Raw genomic sequence first — 19,940 nt, 5'->3', positions numbered from 1 at the left:
AGAAAGACCAGAACGGCGGAGCTGCAATAGTCATGAAAAGGATAGGAAGCTCAATGCATTTGGACCACTGGGGCCTTAATTACAACTTCTGCCAACTGGTAAGAAGGGTGTTAAAAAAAGACCCTGACTTCAATGAACTGTAGGAGATGGCCAGGGCATCGGAGAGGAACTCTGAATTAAAAATCTGGAATTAAAAGTCAAGGATGACCATGAAACCATTGCCGATTGTGGTAAATGGGCAGCACGGTAGCACAGTGGTTAGCACTGTTGCTTCACAGCTCCAGGGTCGCAGGTTCGCTTCCTGGCTTGGGTCACTGTCTGTGTGGAGTCTGCACATTCTCTCGTGTTTGCGTGGTTTCCTCCGGGTGCTCCGGTTTCCTCCCACAAGTCCCGAAAAATGTTAGGTAATTTGGACATTCTGAATTCTCCCTCTGTGTACCCGAACAGGGGCCGGAATGTGGCGACTAGGGGCTTTTCACAGTAACTTCATTGCAGTGCTAATGTAAGTATATTTGTGACGGTAAAGATAATAATAATTATTATTAAAACTCATCTGGTTCACTAATCTCTGTTAGGGAAGGAAATCTGACATCATTACCTAGACTTGGGGTGGCATGGTGGCGCAGTGGTTAGCACTGCTGCCTACGGCGCTGAGGACCCGGGTTCCATCCCAGCCCCGGGTGACTGTGTAGAATTTGCACATTCTCCCCGTATCTGCCTGGGTTTTGCCCCACAACCCAAAGATGTGCAGGTTAGGTGGATTGGCCACGCTAAATTGCCCCTTAATTGGAAAAAAATAATTGGGTGCTCTAAATTTCTTTTTAAAAATCATTACCTGGCCTGGCCTACATGTGACTCCAGACCCACAGAAATGACTGTTAAATGCCCTCAGGGTAGGGAAATAAATGCTGACCCAGCGATGCCCACATCCCACGAACGAATTTTAAAAATACTTTATTTCCCACCCGTTCCATATATCCCTTAATTCCCCGAGAGACCAAAGATCTGTCCATCCCAGACTTAAATGTGTTCAATGATGGAGCATCCACACTCTCTGGGTTACAAAATTCTGAAGATTCACACCCCTTTGAGTGAAATAATTTCTCCACATCACAGTCCTAAATGATTGGCCCCTCATCCTGAGATTGAGCCCCCGTGTTTTAGATTTCTGACCAACAGAAACAATCTCTCAGCGTCCACCCTATCAAACCCCTTCAGAATCTTGTAGATTTCATTGTGATCTCCCATTCTTCAAAACTCCAGAGAAAGTGGGCCTAAATACTCTGCCTCTCACCATTGGAAAAACCCCTCAACTCAGGGGCCAACCTAGTGAACCTCTTTAACGCCTCCAATGCCAGTATGGGCGGGATTCTCTGCCCATTCACATCGGCAGATTCTCCTTTCCTGCTGCAGTGAAAGGAGATTTGGCTGGAGCCAAGTTCTCCGTTCTCGTTGGCAGGGGTAGACGGGTGGACTCGCAACGGAGAATCCCATCCTATATCTCTTCTTAAATGTGGAGAACAAAATCACACACGGTGTTCCAGATGTGGTCTCACCAAAACCCTGAACAGTTGCAACAAGATGTCCTTACTCTTGTACTCCAATCCACTTGCAATAAAGACCAATGTGGAACTTGCCTTCCTATTTGCTTCTTCACCTGCATGCTCACTTTGCATCCCTTGTACAAACACACCCAAGTCTCTGGGAACATCAAAACTTGCAAGATTCGCACCCTTTAAAGATATTCCGTTTTTCTATTCTTATAACTAGAGTAAATAACTTCACAATTCCCTACATTATGCTGGTGCCCACTCACTTAACCTGTCTATATCTTTTCTCAGCCTCGCTGTGTCCTCCCCACAACTCATCTTCCCACCTACTTTGGTTCCATCAGCAAACATTGATACATTACTCGCTGTCTCCAATAATAATAATCTTTATTATTGTCACAAGTAGGCTTACATTAACACTACAATGAAGTTACTGTGAAAAGCCCCTAGTCGCCACACTCCAGCGCCTGTTCGGGTACACTGAGGGAGAATTCAGAATGTCCAATTCACCTAACAAGCACGTCTTTTGGGACTTGTTGGAGGAAACCAAAGCACCCGAGGAAAGCCACGCAGACACGGGGAGAACGTGCCACTCTGCACAGACAGTGACCCAACGGGGAATCGAACCCGGGACCCTGACGCTGTGAAGCAACAGTGCTAACCACAGTGCTATCGTGCTGCCCTCTAAGTCTAAGTCATTACTATGGATTGTAAATAGCTGAGATCCCAGCACTGATCCTTGCTGCGCTCCACTATCCACTGCCTGCTAACTTGAAAAAGCCCTGTTTATGCCCACCCGCTGCTTTCTATCCATGCACCAATCCTCTACCCATGCTAAAATATTACTCATAGAATCATAAAATTTACAGTGCAGAAGGAGCCGATTTGGCCCATCTAGTCTGCACCAGCCCTTGGAAAAGGCACCCTACCGAAGCCCACAACTCCATTCTATCCCCGTAACCCAACCTCACCTTTTTGGAGATACTGTCCACAATACAGTGATATTTAGCATCATTCAGGCGAAAGAGCAATTTAGCAATTTAGCATGCCCTAACCTAACCTGCGCATCGTTGGACTGTGGGAGGAAACCGGAGCACGTGGAGGAAACCCACGCAGACACGGAGAGAACGTGCAGAGTCCGCACCGACAGTGATCCAAGTGGGAATCGAACCTGGGACCTTGGCGCTGTGAAGCAACAGCGCTAACCACTGTGCTACCTTGCCGCCCTTAACTGACTACTCCTTAACTAATGCCTTTTGGAAATCCAGGTCTCCTACATCTACTGGTTCCCCTTCATTTATGCTACTAGTTACATCCTCAAAAAAAACTCAAAATTTGTCAAACATGGTTTCCCTTTCGTAAAACCATGTTCGCTTGTTCTACTCATACTTTGCTTTTCTAAGTGCTTTTTTAATACTTCCTCAATAGATTCCAGCACTTCCCAATTGATATTAGGCCGACTGGCATGCTATTCACTGCTCTCTCTCCCTCCTTTCTTGAAAAGCAGAGTAACATTTGCCAACTTCCAATCTGATCGAACCGTCCCCGAATTTGCTCCGCTTTTACCTGGAGGAGTTGATATACGCTGGTAATGAATTGACCAGTAAGTTTACCATGTGCTAAAGAAAGCCTTATACTTATATGCAGTGACTTATTAGGTGACTCGGACTTGTCTCAAAGCATTTCACAAGCAACAGCTTGTTCGGAAATTAAGTAATCTGGGAAAATATAGTAACCACTCAACAAGAGTGCCCACAAACATCCAGAACCGGGTAAGATAAAATCAAAGTACTGCAGATGCTAGAATCTGAAATTAAGACAGAATTATAGAATCATAGAATTTCCAGTGCAGGAGGAGGCCATTCAGCCCATCGAGTCTGCACCGGCTCTTGGAAAGAGCACCCTACCCAAGGTCCACACCTCCACCCCATCCCCACAACCCAGTAACCCCACCAACACTAAGGGCAATTTTGGACACTGTGGGCAATTTAGCATGGCCAATCCACCTAACCCTCACATCTTTGGACTGTGGGAGGAAACCGGAGCACCCGGAGAAAATCCACGCACACACGGGGAGGATGTGCAGAGCGGTGGAAATACGCAACAGGTCTAGCAGCATTTGCAGAATGAAGAAGGAATATATTCAACTTGAAATATGAACTCTGCTTCTCTTATTTCTGAACCAGTTAATATGTTTTTTTTGTGGTTTGTCTGTTATCGTGGTTTTATCTCAGGATTCGTTAGCTTATTCGAGAGATCTTGCTGGAGGTGGTGGCCTTTTTCCGAAACACATTTATTTACGGACTAAAAGTTTACAAAGGTTAAATAAGACCGAGACGTAGCTGGAGCTGCTCCCTAAGACGCCTTGCAGTCACCTTTCAGCGTGTGACATTGCTCTGACATAATTCACGCACAAGATCAGCAGCTATTATTACAGTTAACCCTTTACAGTTTGGCATCAGTTCATAGAATCATGTATAGAATTTACAGTGCAGAAGGAGGCCATTCGGCCCATCGGGTCTGCACCGACCTACTAAAAGAGCATCCTACTTAAGCCCATGCCTCCACCTTATCCCCGTAATCCAGTAACCCCACCTAACCTTAAGGACACTCAGGGGCAATTTATCATGGCCAATCCACCTAACCTGCACATCTTTGGACTGTGGGAGGAAACCAGAGCATCCGGAGGAAACCCACACAGACACGGGGAGAACGTGCAAACTCCACACAGGCAGGGTATTATAAAATGCCCAAACCAACGCCTTTGGATGATGAAATGTTGTCCAGGAGACCAGGGGAAGACCTTTTCAAGCAGTGTCTGGAGTCTTTTGCCGACAGGAGATGGGGCCCCAGTTTAACAGCTCGTCTGAGGATCATCACCTGGAACAGGGCAGCACTGTTCTCCAGTACTGCACAGGAGAGTCAGACAATATGAGATGCTTAAATTCTGGCGTTGGGCTTGAACCCAGTCTTCCGACTGAGACTGCTGTATCAATTGAGTCAAGCGATTGTTGTGAATGATCTCCGCCAGTTGCCATCTGTTAGGAACTAGACAAGGTAACCTGGCAGGCAGCGAAGTATTCCTGTACAACACCAATCTTTAAAAAAAAAAAAATTTTGAGTATCCAATTCATTTTTTCCAATTAAGGGGCAATTTAGTGTGACCAATCCACCTACCCTGCACATCTTTGGGTTAAGGGAGCGAAACCCACACAAACACGGGGAGAATGTGCAAACTCCACACAGGCAGTAACCCAGAGCCGAGATCGAACCAGGGTTGTTCATGCCGTGTGCCAATGTGCTAACCACTTGCGCCACCGTGCTGCCAATCTTTGAAGGGAAGGAGGGATGTTGTATTGAAGATCATCACTTGGAAAATACACAACACGATATTCCTCTGTGTGTGGAATGTCTTATCTGCTATTTTAACAGCGGTGTTAATCCATGTTGGAAGAAATAGGTTAGCACCCCTGTTAAAACAATGGGGAGAGGTATTTGACAAGGGTGCATTGATCGTCACAAAGATTGATGTACTGATGTGTAGTTACACATACACCCATTAGAGGGAGCTAGTCGCACACCTATTTATTTTTAATAGCTTCATCTCTAAGCGTCTTCACCATTTAATGAGTCTTTTTTTACTGGTGTCCAGTCTGTGAGACTCAATTGTCGTCAGCATGAGAGAGAGAAGCCAGCTCCATCTTATCTGTCTGAGGTTGGCTGTGACCTAGGTTCCTAAAATTAAATAGCCAGCCTTCTAATCAAGATTCCTAGCAAGGCGTAAGTGAGCAGCAGGTTTTAAATTCTGTTACATTCAAGGGGAGGGAGAGATTAAAGCTTGATAGACTTAAAACACGACAAAGAGAGGAAAGCATGAGACTCGGAAAGAGAGAAATAGACTGCAATAAAGGAAAGATCTGTGGTTGTGTCAGAGATACAGGGGGCGATTTCCCGGCTGCATTGAGCCCTGTGCAAATCCTGCTATGTTGGGAAAATTGTGGGAGAGCCCTGAATCGAGATTCGCACCAGGCGCCTAATAGTGTGCAATGTTCCCGGGATCTCCCAGCAGAAGTAATCCAGATCACACCTGCTATATTACTTGGAGTAATATATGTTACTCATTTGTTTATGCAAAAGTCGTCCAGTGATACCAGATAATTAAAAAAAATAAAAATTTAGAGAACTCGATTCATTTTTTCCAATTAAGGGGCAATTTTAGCGTGGCCAATCCACCTACCCTGCACATCTTTGGGTTGTGGGGGCGAAACCCACGCAAGCACGGGGAGAATGTGCAAACTCCACACGGACAGTGACCCAGAGTCGCGATCGAACCTGGGACCTTGGCGCTGTGAGGCAGCAGTGCTAACCACTGCGCCACCGTGCTGCCTTAACAACAAATTTATTGAGTAACTAATCAATTTACTTTTGAGTTTGATTCTTCCATACTTTTACAAATAGTCAAATTAAACAAGATAGATTTAGATTAACAATTAATATTATACTTTACCCTCTGAGCTTACTATACTTCTGTTCTCTAGCTACAACACACCCGAAGAGAGCGGGAAAACAGATTGAGCTTGTTTATATACTCCCTGTTAGTGTTGCCCTCTAGTGATCACCTGACTGTACTGACTACACATTAACCCTTCATGCATTTACATATACAGAGATTACTACAACACCCATGTTTAAAATCAAATATAAACATTCAGGGTGCAATGTAATGGCAATGCTGTGCCTGCAAAGCAGCTCGCAGTGGAGACCTCACACCCGGAATCAACCCGGCTCGCAATGCCTTGAGAGATCTAACGCGATCTCGTGAGATGGTGCGATGTGAATCCCGCCCTTTGTGGCCAGGATCACTTTTTAGCAATTCTGCATATTAAAGCGAGACAACTAGTCTCACTTCAATGTGCAGACTCCTGAGTTACCAGAGGCGTGGAATCAATTACCTTGCCTTTGAAACCTGGGGTGAGTGCTGTGTAGCACTGGTCTCCACAAGCAGGGACCAGACAGAACATCACTTGTGGGGCCCCTAGGTGCATGTCCTTTTGGCAGGGTGGCGCCCTGGCAGTGCCAACCTGATACCCTAGCAGTGTGGGTGGGGCTGCTGGGGACCCTCCCATAGTGTGTTGGGGCTTGGGGGGGGTCAGGGGGTCGGGATTCCATTTAAAAATGGCTTCCCAATCTCCCACTACACTGGGTTCTGGCGAGTGGAACTTCTCAGTGCACAAAACGGAGCTATGTGCGGCCTTGGCTACGTGTTCCAAGCTGTCGCCCCTTATCAAAGTGCTGGGGAACACCTGGCTGAACGTGCTTGCTATGGGACTTTGTTCCAATTTAGTTAAATTGCACCCTCAGAATCGGCTGTAAGTTGAATTCTCCCGGCTCCTGCAATTCTCCCACTTACCAGTGCAACGTGAAGCGGGCGCGAATCACTACTGGTCTCCACAAACGGACACCAGACATGATGACCACGCTAGGGGGCTCAGACGCCATTGTAGCCCTTAGGTGGTTGGGGACATGACAGGGCAGAGACCCGGCACTGCCAAGGGTGCCAGAGCGCAGTGCCAAGGTGTGTGGTCTGAAGTGGCAGGGCCTTGAAGTGGGCATGGGCATAAAGGGGGCAGGGCAGGAAGGAGGAGGGGCATTTGTTGACCACAGATAGCAGGGTCTCAGTGTGGGAATATCACAATCGGAATCTCGCCAGAACAGCTGGCACAGTTCGCTCCGATATTTGCGCCCAAAATGCCGCCTAGTCATTTTTGGGGGGAGAGATTTGCCCGCAGTGCGTGACCCAGAAAGGCTACAGCTTGTACAGGGAGTGGATGACAGTATGAGAGCAACAGAGAACACACCAAATAAAATGAAAATGGGAGAGAAGGGGCATATAAAAATTGACAAAAGAAAAGCAATCGTTGAGAGGGAAAGCCAGAGAAACGTAAAATGAAGCAAGGAACTCCAGAGACAACTCAGCGAGTAATTGTATTGAACTGTGTGGAAAATGAAGATTCCCCAATTCTTTTTTAAAAAAATATATTTTTATTAAGAATTTTTCAATAACAATATCTTCCACCTTACAAACAAATCCCCGCCCCCGTAACAAAGAAAAGAAAAAGAACTCGCGTGGCAAGACATGAACATGGCAAGTCAATAAAATACAGACCTTTGTACATTGGATTCTTCCCGTACATGTCAGTTTCCGGATCATTCATGTGCTTTCTTGCTCACATGCCCCCCACAGGAAACCCCCCCCCCCCCCACAAATGATCTCCCCCCACCCCCCCTGGGTTGCTTCTGCTGCTGTCCGACCTTCATCTAACGCTCCGCGAGATGGTCTAGGAACGGTTGCCACCGCCTGTAGAACCCCTGCGCAGACCCTCTCAAGGCAAACTTTATCCTTTCCAACTTGATAAACCCTGCCATATCATTTATCCAGGCCTCCACGCTGGGGGGCTTCGCCTCCTTCTACATTAACAAGATCCTTCGCCGGGCTACGAGGGACGCAAAGCCCAGAATGTCGGCCTCTTTCGCCTCCTGCACTCCCGGCTCGTCCAATACTCCAAATAATGCTAGCCCCCAGCTTGGCTTGACCCGGACTTTCACCACCTTAGATACTGTTCCCGCAACTCCCCTCCAGAACCCCTCCAGTGACGGACATGACCAAAACATATGGACATGGTTTGCCGGACTTCCTGAGCACCTCCCACATCTGTCCTCCACCCCAAAGAACCTACTCAGCCTCGCCCCCGTCATATGCGCTCTATGAACCACCTTAAATTGTATCAGGCTAAGCCTGGCACATGAGGAAGAGGAATTAACCCTACTTAGGGCATCAGCCCATAGCCCCTCCTCAATCTCCTCCCCCAACTCCTCTTCCCATTTACCCTTCAGCTCCTCTACCAAAGCCTCCCCCTCTTCTTTCATCTCCTGGTATATCGTCGACAACTTGCCCTCTCCGACCCATACACCCAAAATCACCCTATCTTGAATCCCCTGTGCCGGGAGTAGCGGAAATTCCCTCACCTGCCGCCTCACAAACGCCCTCACTTGCATGTACCTGAAAGCGTTTCCCAGGGGGTAGCCCAAACTTCTCCTCCAGCGCCCCTAAGCTCGCGAAAGTCCCATCAATGAACAGGTCCCCCATTCTTCTAATCCCTACCCGATGCCAGCTCTGAAATCCCCCGTCCATCCTACCTGGGACAAACCGATGGTTGTCTCTGATCGGGGACCACACCGAGGCTCCCGTCGCACCCCTGTGCCGTCTCCACTGCCCCCAGATCTTTAGCGTTGCCGCCACCACCGGGCTTGTGGTGTACCTTGTCGGCGGGAGCGGCAGCGGTGCCATCACCAACGCCCCCAGGCTCGTTCCTTTACAGGACGCCATCTCCAACCTCTTCCACGGCGCCCCCTCTCCCTCCATCACCCACTTACGGATCATTGCCACGTTGGCTGCCCAATAATAACCACCTAGATTCAGCAATGCCAACCCTCCTCTATCTCTGCTACGCTCCAAGAACCCCCTCCTTACCCTCGGGGTCTTCCTCGCCCACACAAATCCCGTAATGCTCCTCCTTACCCTCTTAAAAAAGGCCTTAGTGATCACAATTGGAAGGCATTGGAATACAAAAAGAAATCTCGGGAGGACCACCATTTTAACCGACTGTACCCACCCGCCAGCGAGAGTGGCACCATGTCCCACCTTTTAAAATCCTCTGTTTCACCAACCGCGTCAAATTAAGTTTGTGCAGGGCCCCCCCAGCTCCTAGCTACCTGAATCCCCAAATATCGAAAGCTCCTTTCCGCCCTCCTCAACGGTAGGTCCTCTATCCCTTTTCCCTGGTCCCCCGGATGGATCACAAAGAGCTCACACTTTCCCACATTGAGCTTATAGCCCGAAAAGTCTCCAAACTCCCGTAGGATCTGCATTACCTCAACCATCCCCTCCACTGGATCCGTCACATACAGCAACAGGTCGTCTGCATACAGCGACACTCGATGTTCCTCTCCCCCTCGAACCACCCCTTCCATTTCCCCGACTCCCTTAACGCCATGGCCAAAGGTTCAATTGCTAATGCGAACAGCAGAGAGGACAGGGGGCACCCCTGCCTTGTCCCTCGATACAGCAGGAAATACTCCGACCTCCGCCAGTTCGTGCCCACACTCGCCACCGGGGCTTTATACAGGAGCTTAACCCAACTAATAAACCCTCCCCCGAACCCAAACCTCCTCATCACTTCCCAGAGATACTCCCACTCTACCCGATCAAAGGCCTTCTCCGCGTCCATGGCTGTCACTATCTCCGCTTCTCCCTCCACCGATACCATCATTATCACATTTAAGAGCCTTCGCACATTAATGTTTAACTGTCTACCCTTTACGAATCCCGTCTGGTCCTCGTGAATCACCCCCGGAACACAGTCCTCAATCCTCATGGCCAACATTTTTGCCAGCAACTTAGCATCTACATTAAGGAGCGAGATCGGTCTATATGACCCACATTGCAGTGGGTCCTTATCCCGCTTCAAGACCAAAGAGATCGTCGCCTCCGACATTGTCGGGGGAAGGGTCCCCCCCTCCCTTGATTCATTGAAGGTCCTTACCAACAACGGGGCTAACAGGTCTACATACTTCCTGTAGAACTCCACCTGGAACCCAGCCGGCCCTGGGGCCTTCCCTGCCTGCATGCTCCCCAGTCCTTTAACCAGTTCCTCCACCCCAATTGGCGCCCCCAGACCCGCCACCTCCTGCACCTCCACCCTTGGGAACCTCAACTGATCCAAGAATCGCCGTATCCCCTCTTTTCCCCCTGGAGGCTGGGACCTATACAGTTCCTGTAGATCCCCAATTCAACCTCCAGACTACAGTTTACAGCTCGGTACACAACCATTAGCTTCACTGTCACTGGTCCCAAGGAAAGAAAGGTAGCCAGGGTACCCAGTCCTGAAAAAAGTGTTTGTCAAGTTGTAGGTCAAAGGTAGCATTGAACTCAATGATGGTCATTGACTTGAATTGGACATGATAAATGGTCACAGGCTTTGGAGGGGTTGAGATCCCCATAGAAACGTAGCAGGCAGGCGTCAATTCTTCAGGGGAGAGAAAAATGAAAGGTGGGTGCTGGGGTGGGGAAATTGTCCATGTGCTGTCGATTAAAGGACTGGGAGTTGCAGAGGAGATCAGAAAAGCTGATGGCAGCAAAATGTAAGTTAGAGAATACTTCCCTGCCCGTTGGGCACCACAGGGACTGGATGCATTATTGACTATTAATTACATTTTGGGTTGATGTTTTTTGGGTTTTTTTTTTGAAATTTTTTATTTAAAACAAATTTGTAACATTTCCAGAGAGGAAACAGGGCCTATGCAAAGAACCTTAACATAGTGAAAACAAACCGTGGGAAAGAATAAACATGTTCATAAAGCACTTCCCCTGTCAGCTCTGTTTGCCCTGCCCCATGTGGTCAGTTAAACTAACGTGGCTCTAACCCCCCCCCCCGATGCTATCCCCCAAAAACACCCTACACAATGCGCCCTCCAGCCCCCGCTCTCTGTCCCGGCTGAAAACAATCTTGGATAGAACATTACAGTACAGGATAATTTAACAAACCGCCGCCACACAAAAGCTCTGAGAGCCCAGAGTCCTTTAGTTCAAGTCCAGCTTCTTCTTTTAATAAAAGTCCACTCCTAGTCAGAGTAAATGAGGTTAACAGACCGCCGTCACTGTACAGCACTGAGAAAACTAAGTGCCCGTTAGTTCAACTCCAGCTTCTTTTCTTTAATAAAAGTCCAAACCTGTTCTGGTGTCTCAAAGTAGTGATGGAGTTCCTCAAACGTAACCAACAGCTTCGCAGGATACAGCATTCCAAACCTCACCTCCTTTTTGTAGAGGGCTGCCTTTACCTTGATGAATCCTGTACGCCTCTTGGCCAGCTCTGTTCCCAAGTCCTGGTAGATGCGCACCTCGCAGTTCTCCCATCTGCTGCTCCTCTCCGCCTTGGCCCATCGCAGCACACGTTCCCTGTCAGCAAGCCGGTGAAAGCGGACCACCAAGGCCCTCGGCCAGTCGCCTGTCCTGGGCTTCCTTGCGGGGACTCTATGCGCCCAAGCCAACTCCAGGGGTCGGGGGAAGCCTCCGGTCCCATCAGAGCCTCGAGCATACCTTTCACGTATGCACCCACATCCGATCCCTCGCAGCCCTCGGGGAGGCCAACGATCCTCAAATTCTGCCTCCTGGCTCTGTTCCCCAGCTCTTCAAGTTGCTTCTCCTCTGACGGGCGTTCAGCTCTTCCACCTCGTGCTCCAGCTCCGCCACCATGTCCGCCTGGCTGGAGAGCTTCACCTCAACCTCCCTGAGCGCCTTCTCCTGGACCGCCTGTGCCTCGACCATTCGGTCCATTACCGCCCTCATCGGGTCCAACGTGTCCCTCTTCAATTCGGCAAAGCAGTTCTTAAAAAACTCCATCTGCTGCTCCCTTGGCCAGTGAGCCTCTGCTCCTTGGTCCCTGCCGTCCGCCATGTTTCGCCGCCTGGCCTGGGGTCCCCGCTGCTCCCGCTTCGATCCTTGCCGCTCCACTCGACCACTTCTGGTCCAGCTGTCCATACCCCGGGGGGAAAGCCTCTTCCCTATCGTCCCCTCAACCTAACCAGGTCGCCAGGTCCCGTAAAAGTCCGTTCAAAAGGTCCGTTCGCCCATCGCGGGTGGGAGCAATCCGACCTGCGACCTGCTTTCTCGAGGGTGCCACCAGAAGTCCTTGGTTTGATGTTTTAAGTCTCGTTTGTGATTCTTTTTTATTGAAGGTAGTTTCCCTTTAAGGGACTGTCCGTCGAATTTGCGCATCCATTCATTTGGTTTTGTTTACTTGGCTTTTTATGTTAATCAAAATAGATGGAAGTTAGAGAATAGTTAATTTGCTTTTATATTTAGTGAGGTATTTGTGCAGCTAATTCCTTGAGTACAAATTCTGTACCATCAGCAGTTAATGGCGGTGAAAGATGGCCAATCTTGCTGGCCAATTTTTAAAATATATTTAGACTACCCAATTCTTTTTTTTCCAATTATGGAGCAATTTAGCATGACCAATCCACCTACCCTGCACATCTTTTTGAGTTGTGGGGGTGAGACCTACGCAAACACGGGGAGAATGTGCAAACTCCACACGGACAGTGACCCGGGCCGAGATCAAACCCGGGTCCTTGGCGCCATGAAGCAGCAATGCTAACCAATGCGCCACCGTGCCACCCTCCTCGCTGGCCAATGTTAGCATTCTTGGCATGTTTACTCGGTGTCTCCCGTTAAACCCAATATGAGGGCTGACTGTCCCAACAGGTACGGCGCCTTCCCGTTCACTGAACAATCAGACAATCAGCCCACCAAAAGCTGCCAGTAGCCCATTCAAAACTGCAATCAGTACCTCATTCATCTGTGGAGTTCTTGGTGCAGCCAGGGACCAAGTGTTGTCCCATCTCCATTTCCCCTCTCACCTTGGGGTGATTCGCTCTGTGCATTTCTAGACCCCACCCCCACCAAACCCCCCCACCGCCCTCCCTTCATGACCTGCCACATTGGCTGTCCTGAAATTAGAGGCTATTCCTTCCTTTTTCATTCTCTTTGGTACTGGAATACCAAGGAATGTTGTTAAGAGACAAATATATCTCAACTTGCATAGAGTAAAGCCCATTTCAAAAATAATTCGACAACTGTTTGTCCTGTCAGTTTTTCTTTTTTTAATAGAATCCCTTCAGTGCAGAAGAAGGCCATTCAGCCCCTTGAGCTTGCACCGACCCTCTGAAAGAGCTCCCTACCTAGGTTAACATCCCCACCCATAATATAGTTATTCATTACTCATTTTTTTTTTACAGTGAGATGGCTTTGGGCTTTCACTTGGCGGCGGCATTCAAATCAGGAGCTCATTATGCCAGGAAATGCAGACAGCCCCCCGCCCCCCCCTCCCGCGTGCCCCCTCATATCACTTCCGAGTGCATTCCTGAAAATGGCCCTGAAGCAAAGGGTGGAAACGCGACCTTTGGAAAATGGTTAGAGAGCAAAATTTCCACTTCATTTGCATAAAGCTATTACTTGATTGATGTTGGATTTCTAAAGGACGCAGCGCTGCCGGCGCCAACTACTCAATCATTAGGTCATCAGATTTACTGTCAGCTGAGTTTGTTACAGGAACCCAACGATAACAATGTCCAATTAGACTAAGTTTCTCCTGTCTCAAACTCACTGCGACTAATGAATGCAATTTAAACTGAAAAACAAAGCGGGGGGAAGATGGGGTGTAAGGGAGCAACTTGCCTTGATTCAATCAATTAGGCTAGATATCGGTGATTAGGAATACTGGTGAGAGGGCAGCACGGTGGCACAGTGGGTGAGCCCTGTTGCCTCACGGAGCCGAGGTCCCAGGTTCGATCCCGGCTCTGGGTCACTGTCCGTGTGGAGTTTGTGCATTCTCCCCGTGTTTGCGTGGGTTTCGCTCCCACAACCCAAAAGATGTGCTGGGTAGGTGGATTGGTCACGCTACATTGCCCCTTAATTGGAAAAAATGAATTGGGTACTCTAAATTTGTAAATAAAAAGGAATACTGGTTATAAGGAGGCTGTTGTCGGTGCGGACTCTTTATGTTGATTTTTGTTTTAGCCATTTCCCACTTTTCAACAGGTGATAGTATCTCTTAAATTGACACGCCCGGTATATTCAGTCAGGCTTCATACTCAATAAACCTGTGAGCCAGCCACTCAGCACGTTGTCATACGGAATGATCCAGAACAATTCATGGCTGTCAGTGCTGCATGTAACCCAGTAACTCTGCTTGCTGACTAAAGGCTGGGGATTTATTGAATGAAAGTTAGCACTGGGTTCCCAGCTGCAGAGAGATGGAAAGGGCTGGGGTCCTATTCAGAATGAAGGAGGCGGTCCTTTTGATTTCTTGCAAGTCCGTTCAGTTTTGTTTCGCTGATATTTTTCTCATAGATACCCTGGGGATTTTGTTTATAGTACCTGGGCTTAATTCTGTGCTTGTGCCCAACGCACACGAGGTTAATTGGGTGAGCTAGGTGTGCAACAAACCCCCCCTGACTGAGTTTCCTCTGTGCATGGTGCACCAACAGCTGCTTAATTTATGTGCAGCCAAGTAAGTTGAAAATCGCCTCCACATGAACGGGGTTTTTTTGGAATGTGAGAGTGAAATGTGATAAAGCACCAGACATTAGAAATGACTGTTGGTGGTATTAGAAAGTGAACACTAAATGTGACACTATTATCAATCCTTCAGTCCTTAATGCCACCATTAACACTCCATTTGTCTTATGTCCGGGACATCTTTGTCAATCTCCCCTCAATTCCAACCTATCCCTGACCTTCTTATTCTGCCCGCCCCCTCTCCAACTATATAATTCAATACATTTCTATCCCTCTTCAGTTCTGAAGGAAAAGTCATGGACTAAAAACATTAACTCTGTTCACGACCGCGGGATCTTCCAGCCCTGCCAATGGGGCGCCCTCGCCGCAGGTTTCCCGGCAGTGTGGGGTGGATTCAATGAGAAATCCCATTGACAGTGGTAGGACCAGAAGATTGCGCCGCTGGACATTGGCGGGCTGCCTCCCGCCACCGAGACACACACCGCAGGGAGGACAGAGAATCTCGCCCTATTTCCCTCCCCATAGATGCTGCCGGATCTGCTGAGTTTATCCAACAATTTCTGATTTTATTTCAGATTTCCAGCATCAGCAGTATTTTGCTTTTAACTAGTTGTGTTTGTGCAGGTTCCTTTGTCTGCCATTTTAAAATCCACCATTGAGGCTTCTGTTAAAGGAATGGATAGACATGCACTCATCCATCAGTGGCCATGCCTAAGTTTGTACTGGGGTATGTTATTCCTGCTGCTAAGAGGTTCTGACTACCCATGCAGGCCAATAATATGGTTCACAATGTTGACCTGCATGGATCTCTTCCTCAGAATGTCTCCAGCCAGAACGAGATAGGTGCTTTCTTGACTTTTGTGCTGCCGTTTGCATTCATGCCTCAGTGCCTTTGCATTTCTGTTGGGATGATTCATGCTCCCAGATTCCCAAACAGGGAAGTTGCACTCTCAGGGAGCATGGGGCTACAACACTGGAACCCTGGTTTGATGATCCATGCAACTCCAGCATGGGAACACGGGATCATAAAACACTTCTATACACTGGTGCCATCTCGGCTACTATTTAATGACTAAACCTACTGTTGTGTTATGCTTCGTCACGTAGCATAAGCTGCTTCCTTGATGTATACTCTGACAAAGGAAGGTTCAGACATGGAGATGGGTTTAACACATTTATTGAACAGTTAACAATTCTCCTACTTGAGTTCAACTCTCCTGCTAATCTCACTATAGTAACTCGATTTAACTAACCAGTCTGCTCTAATCCATGCGGTGGGTGTGATGCTTCCTGATCTGCCCCTGTCTCTCTGAGTGTCGCCTATGGAAAAAGAAAGAGCATGTGTGCCCTGTCCTTTTATATGGGTAGCCCCCTTGTGGTAGTGTCACCTCTGGGTGTGTCTTGACTGCCCATTGGTCGTGTCCTATCTTACTGACCTATTGGTTGAATGTCTGTGTGTCATGATGTCTCTGGTGCTCCCTCTAGTGTTTATTTAGTCCCAGTGTATTTACATTAGCCCCTTGTGTATTTACAGTGTCCTAGTGTATCTACACTAACCCCTTGTGTATTTACAGTGTCCTAGTGTATCTACATTAACCCCTTGTGTATTTACAGTGATGCATATCATCACACCTACATTATAAAACTGGGACAAAACAGGAACTCACTGTATGGGCAATGGCTAACCTGTACCCTGACATTCACTGTTACAACATTCCTGACAATGGGGTTTCATGATGTTGGAAAATGTGAATTTCACCAGATTACCTATAGGAAGCAACCGATTCTACACAACACTAACAGAAGCAAAATACTGCAATTGCTGGAATCTGTAACAAGAACCGAGGACGCTGGAAAAAGTCAGCAGGTCTGGCATGGAGAGAGATGCAGAGTTAACGTTTCGAGTTCATTCTCTGTGTGAGCCTGGAGAAAGCCAGCCTTAAATCATAGCTTTTACTCAGCTTCCAGAACAGGTGTACACCAGATTCACTTACTGAAGAAATCCGATCTGAGGCAGATTAATTTACATTGCGTCAGTCAGAAATCAAATATAAATGGCAGAGCCTTTGGAAGGAGACAATGATGGTCGTCCTGTATAAGAAATGCATTGACTATATTGTCCAGTGTAGTAGTGAACTACACTGACCAGGAAAATTGGGATCCTGGAGAGTGTGTGAAGGGTTCATGTTTCGGCTGGTCTGAGCTGATCTCTGCTTACCACCGGTGCCTAATTTATTTTCTCTGACAAATGCGGTGAATTTGCCGTGTTTTTTGCTGTTTGCTGTTTTTTATTTATGGCTCTTTTTGAAATACACTTGTCTAAATTCTAGAAGTTTAAAACAAAGAACTAATTGTGGGCCAATAATTGTGGGCCAATTCCATCACATGCCCTCTAGGGGAATAACAATGTACTACTTCACTCTGGAGAAGTCCAGCTCTTTGGCTTGCCCTTCCCAATCTCCTAAATTTCTTCCACCTTCTCCTGAAATGGGTTACCTTTGTTGCAATAAGGGTGAAGTCTTCCGGCGTGAGCCTAGACAGTTATCTTTGAAACTTGACCAACCGTGAAGTACATTACAGTCGAACCCTATCCTAGCCTTACCCAATAAAGAACGATGAAACTTAAATTTATATAAAGCCCTTCATGATTGCAGCAGTTAATACTTTACAATTAGTGAAGTAGTTTTGAAATGTGGACACAGTTGTAATGTACGAAACATGACAGCCAACCTGTGCACAAGAAGTTCCCACAAGAAGCATTAACATAGAACTGGGAGGGAAGAAGTGCAGATATGTACAAGTGGGGGAAGAATTGGGGATATATACAAGAGCTGGGGGAGCAGGGAGGCGAGCGTGTGGTGAAGATCAAGGAGAAATGGGAAGGTGAGTTGGGAGGAGAGATCAATTGGGGAGTGCGGAGTGAGGCACTGCATAGGGTAAATGGGACCTTCTCTTGTGCAAGGATGAGCCGGATACAGTTTAAGGTGGTGCACAGGGTGCATATGACTCGGGCGAGAATGAGTGGGTTCTTCCAGAGGGTAGCAGATCATAGAATCATAGAATTTACAGTGCAGAGGTCTGCACCCCCCCCTTGGAAAGAAAACGCTACCCAAGCCCACACCTCCACCCTATCCCAGTAACCCAGTAACCCCACCCCACCTTTTTGGACACTGAGGGCAATTTAGCATGGCCAATCGATCTAACCTGCACATCTTTGGACTGTGGGAGGAAAGCGGAGCACCCGGAGGAAACCGACCCAGACACGGGGAGAACGTGCAGACTCCACACAGGTAGTGACCGAAATCAGGAATCGAACCTGGGACCCTGGAGCTGTGAAGCAATTGTGCTAACCACTGTGCTATCATGCTGCGTGTGAGAGGTGCGGGCGCGAGCCAGTGAATCACGCGCACATGTTTTGGGGTTGTGAAAAATTGGGAAGAATCTGGGCGGGAGTGTCCGCGGTCTTAGCCAGGGTAGTGGAGGAAGAGGTGGACCCAGACCCTTTGGTGGCGATATTTGGGGTTTCGGAGAAGCCGGAGTTCATGGAGAGGAGGAAGGCCGATGTCGTGGCCTTCGCCTCTCTGATTGCACGGCAGCGATTTTTACTGGAGTGGCGGTCGGCATCGCCACCGGCGGTAGCGGCTTGGTTGGGTGACCTGTACGACTTCCTGCGATTAGAGAAGATAAAGTGTGAGTTAAGGGTCTCTGCAGAGAGGTTTGAGAAAAGGTGGGGGATGTTTGCGACCGTGTCTGAGGAGCTGAGGGGGGATGGTGGTGAGGGACAAATGGGTGGGGGGTGGGGGGGTGGGGGGGGGGGGTGAAAAAGGGGATAATATTTTTACAGACTGAATGGTTAATTGTTGGGAAGCATGTTTCCTGGTTGCTTATTTGCTGTAACCTGTTTCGATACATGTTTGTAATAAAATACATTAAACAAAAACCTAAAAACTAGGAGCGGGAATAGGCCATGTGGCCCCTCCAGCCTGCTCCACCATTCAATAAGATCATGGCTGATCTTTTTGTGGACTCAGCTCCACTTACCAGCTAGCTCACCATAACCCTTAATTCCTTTCCTGTTCAAAAGTCTATCTACCTTTGTCTTAAAAATTCAACAAGCTAGCCTCAACTGCTTCACTAGGCAGGCAATTCTACAGATTCACGACCCTTTGGGTGAAGAAGTTCCTCCTCAACTCAGTCCTAAATCTGCTCCACCTGATTTTGAGGCTATGCCCCCTTGTTCTATTTTCACCCACCAGTGGAAACAACCTCCCTGTTTCTATCTTATCTATTCCCTTCATAATTTTACATGTTTCTATAAGATTCCCCCTCATTCTGCTAAATTCCAATGAGTATCGTCCCAGTCTACTCAGTCTCCCCTCATAAGCCAATCCTCTCAACTCCGGAATCAACCTTGTGAATCTCTTCTGCACCTTCTCCAGTGACAATACATCCTTTTTCAAGTGAGGAGACCAAAGCTGTACACAGTACTCCAGCTGTGGCCTCACCAGATAACCTCTCTTTTGAACGCCATCACTCTAGCAATGAAGGATAAAATTCCATTTGCCTTCTTAATTACCTGCTGGACCTGCAAACAAATGTTTTTCGATTCATGCACAAGGGCGCCCAGGTCCCTCTGCACTGCAGCATGCTGCAATTTTTTACCATTTAAATAATAGCCCATTTTGCTGTTATTCCTACCAAAATGGATGGCCTCACATTTACCAACATTGTACTCCATCTGCCAGACCCTTGCCCACTCACTTCAACTTTCAATTGTCATTGGGAAAATGTAGGAATCCCTTGTTAAGGAGGTAGTAGCAGAGTATTTAGAAAATCGTAACACAATCTGGCATAGTCAACATAATTTTACAAAAGGGAAATCACTTCTGACAAATTTATTTGAGTTCTTTGAGAAGGACAATAATAATATAATAAGAATCTTTATTGTCACAAGTAGGCTAACATTTACACTGCAATGAAGATACTGTTAAAAAAACCCTAGTCGGCACATTCCGTCGCCTGTTTGGGAACACAGCGGGAGAATTCAGAGTGTCCCAATTACCTCACAGCACGTCTTTCGGGACTGGTGGGTGGAAACCGGAGCACCCGGAGGAAACCCACGCAGACACAGGGAGAAAGTGCAGACTCCACACAGACAGTGGCCCAAGCCGGGAATCGAACCTGGGACCCTGGAGCTGTGAAGCAACAGTGCTATCCACTGTGCTGCCGTGCTGCCCTCGCTGAAGTGGAAT

The sequence above is a fragment of the Scyliorhinus torazame genome, chromosome 16 (genome assembly GCF_047496885.1).
Source record: "Scyliorhinus torazame isolate Kashiwa2021f chromosome 16, sScyTor2.1, whole genome shotgun sequence".
Lineage (NCBI taxonomy): Eukaryota > Metazoa > Chordata > Chondrichthyes > Carcharhiniformes > Scyliorhinidae > Scyliorhinus > Scyliorhinus torazame.
The sequence above is the reverse complement of the archived record's forward strand: the minus strand, read 5'-3'. Positions refer to the sequence as shown.